A 3,497-nucleotide genomic window follows, 5' to 3' on the forward strand; every position below is an offset into this window, starting at 1 on the left:
AGTCTCTCTCCTTTTTCTTTTCTCCGATTTTTTTTCTTTCTTTCTTTTTTTTTCTTTTTTTTTCTTTTTTTTTTTTTTTTTTAATTCAAGCACCCAGGCGATGGACGTGTCCTGCAATTTAACTACTTTCAAATTCTTTGTTCGGGTCCCACCGGGGCTCTATTGTCACCCTATTGAGAGAGCTTATTGCCAAGTCAAGCCTGAGCGAATTGAGACACACACGGGAGGAGCCCCGGGGGCTGGGAGCGGGCTCCGGGGGCTGCTCCGCCCGGGGGGACCCCGGCCCAGCCCCGAGGGAGCGGGCAGGGAGCGGGGCAGCGGCTGCCTGCAGTCCCCGGGCCGGGATAACCGGCACCGATTTCTCCAGGAGCCGCCGCCGCCGCAAAAGCATCCCCGGCCCCGCAGGAGCTCGGCCCGGGGGTGGGAATGGGGCAGCACCGGGCCTGGGTACCCCCCAGGATCGGGCTCCTTTGCACCCCCAAGGCGTCTCCCCCCGTGCCTGCAGCTCCCGTGCTCCGGTACCACCGCTGCGGGCAGGAGGGCGACTTACCTCGGATGCCCGCCGTGCCGCCAGCCTCCCTCCCTCGCCGGTTCTCCCTTCATCCCGCAAAGAAGGGTGCCGTCCCCCTCCTTTCCATCCCACCCCCGACCCCTCCACCTCGGAGCCGGCTCCCGCTTGTCTCCCCTCGCTCTCTCCATCGTTCTCTTTCCCAGCTCCGGGGCTCGTCTCCCGAGCAGGAAAAGAGAGGGATGTAAGGGGGCTGCTTTTTCTTTTCCCTTTTCCTCCCCTCCCTCTCAGCTTGGAAAAAGGGGTGCGAGCTGGAAAAAGGGGGTACGAGCTGCAGGGAAGTGTTATTTCAGGAGAAAAAAAAAAAAAAAAAAGCTGGAAGAGCGGTGCTGGGCATGGATTCCCACGTAAGCCCGTACGTCACCTATAAAAATTGCCCGTTTCTCCTGTTTCTTGGCTCCCGGGAGGTGTGTGTGGGGGGGCAGCTGAGATACCTCTGCCTGCGGAGTTGGGGTTAAAACCTCGTTAAAACCGGTGTCTCCGGTGATGGCGATTTGCAGGGTCCCACGCCGGTCGCACCGGGAGGGCCGCGGCGGGGAGGGGGTGGGGGGGGCGGCGGCCGCCGCCCCCCCCACCCCCTCCCCGCCGCGGCCCTCCCGGTGCGACCGGCGGCCTCTCCGGGGGAAGAGGAAGCCCTTGACCCCTGGCCCCGGGGGCAACGGGGTTAAACAAAGTCCCACCGCCCCATTATCCGACCGATGGCATCGAGCTCCCGGCGGGGAGCGGGTTCTCCAAGCGATGAGGGGTGGGTGGGGGGGGTGAAGTCGCATCTCTCACCGCCCGTACCCCAGCCCCGACGGGGCGCACCGGGGTGGGGATGTTTCCCCAAGAGACAAAGAAAAAAAAAAAAAAACCCAAACCCTACGCACCCCATCCCGACTCATGCATTGCGACCAGCCCTGCTGAAACGGTGGGTTTTGGGGGTTATTTCGGGGTTTTTTATGATGGTGATTTATTTTTTTTTCTAGCCTTACCGAACCTCCCTGCCCGCACCCGGGTGAGATACAGGCAGCCCCGGCCCGGTCCTCGCTGCGGGCAAAGCTCGTTGTCATCCACCCTTCTCAGTGCGCTGCCACGCGGGAGGACTTCAGAAATAAGCGTGGAGAATAATTTCGGGGAGAATTACATCTTTTTTCCCTCTTAAGGGAAGAGATTTTTTTTGGTGGGGCGAGTTTGGATTTTTTTTTAAACATGTATTTCTTCGCCAAAACGTTAAAAAGAAGCAGATCAAAGCCCCTAAATAAGAGGAGACCGGCGTTAATGCAATGCATCGGAAGGAAGAACAAGTCCCCCGCACCCTGGTCCTTCCCCAGAGCCAACCCGTAGCAGGGGGTCCCCAAACCCTTCCCCGCTTCCCCCCAGCGCAGCTCAAGGCTCTTCCCTCCCACCCCAGAGCACCCGCAGCCCCGGAGCATCCCTCCCTGCCGGCTCCGCACTTCAAGAATCGGGGGTGGCCGTGCGTTCTTCACCGTCTGTTTGGATAGGAGGGGGCATAGCTGCCCCCCGCCCCCATCCTGCACCCCCGAGGGGTGGGAGCTGTGGGGCCAGAGGCCGCACAGCTCCCACCCCTCGGGGGTGCAGGATGGAGGTGGGGGGGGAGAAGCACCTTGGGGTCCACCACGCTGCCGGCGGGTTTGGAGCTCCGCAGGGGTCGGGAGGGGCGCGGGGGGGTGTGTCTCAGTGCCCGGTGCCCCTCTTCCCGGTGCCCCAGCGGGAGGGCAAAGCGGGATGCGGTACCCGCGCCCCGACGGCCCCCGGTCCCCGTGGGAACCGGCCCGGCGCGGCCGGTAGCGGCGGGGCCGTAGCGCCACCTGGCGGCTCGATGAGGCACAGCATGGTTCGGTCTGGCACGGCTCGGCAAGGGCAAGATGCCAAGGTCAGGTTGGCCTCGGCCGGGAGGCCAGAAGAGCCCCTACGGGGGGCAGGGAGCCTGCAGCAACATGCCCTGGCCTCGACACCTCCTTATCCCCTTCCCCGCACCCTGTAGCCCCTTCCTTACACCCTATGGCCCCTTCCCTGCACCCTGTAGACCCTGCCTTGCACCTTATGCCCCCTTCCCTGCACCCTGTAGCCCCTTCCTTACACCCTATAGCCATTCCTTACACCCTATGGCCCCGTCAGCCCTTTCCCTGCACGCTATAGCCCTTTCCTTACACCCTATGGCTCCTTCCTTGCACCCTATAGCCTTTTCCTTACACCCTGTAGCCCCTTCCTTGCAACCTGTAGCCCCTTCCCTGCACCCTATAGCCCCTTCCTTGCACCCTAGGGTGACCTTCTCTGCACCCTATAGCCCCTTCCTTACACCCTATGGTCATCTTTGGCTCCCCAGCTGCTGCTCCATCCCCGCTGGCTGAGCTGTCCCCACCCGTGTCGCATGCCCCAGCAGTGCGGTCTCCTGCTGTCCCCACACGCGTCCCATGCCCAGCTCTCACCTCTGTGCCCACACACCACCCACCCTGGCTGGGCGAGGGTCCCTGGACCCCACCGCTGGTCCCGAGCCACCCTCAAGGCGTCGGAGTTTTAAGGTGTGAGGTTTTGGTGTGCGGGTCCTGGCTCCTGGTGTGCTGGCAACCCCCAACTTCATGCCCATGATGCTTGCCACGGGGTGACACGTACAGGGAGGAGGCTGGTCTGCCACTCCGTGCTCGCAGCCGCTCTCACCCTTTTTCTCCTCTTCGGTGAAAAAGACGAGCAAAACGCGGCCGCGGGTGCCCTTGACCCCACCGCCCTCAGTCCCGGGCTACGGCCGGGAGGGGCAAAATAACCAGCGCCACGATGGCGCTTCCGCCGACCGCGGCAGGACTCGAACCTGCAATCTTCTGATCCGAAGTCAGACGCCTTATCCATTAGGCCACGCGGCCGCCGCTAGCGATGGTTTCCTCCGTGCACTACTGAGCCCACCGTCGGCGGACTGTACCACGCATATGGC

General features: G+C 62.6%; 1 non-coding gene across 1 annotated transcript; it reads right to left on the minus strand.

Moving 5' to 3' along the window:
- Positions 1-3,356: 3,356 nt before the first annotated feature.
- TRNAR-UCG (transfer RNA arginine (anticodon UCG)) lies at positions 3,357-3,429 on the minus strand. The gene has a single exon. It is a non-coding gene; the product is annotated as a tRNA-Arg (tRNA).
- Between the last annotated feature and the right edge of the window lie 68 nt (positions 3,430-3,497).

This window comes from Chroicocephalus ridibundus, chromosome 9 (genome assembly GCF_963924245.1).
Source record: "Chroicocephalus ridibundus chromosome 9, bChrRid1.1, whole genome shotgun sequence".
NCBI classification, from domain to species: Eukaryota; Metazoa; Chordata; class Aves; order Charadriiformes; family Laridae; genus Chroicocephalus; species Chroicocephalus ridibundus.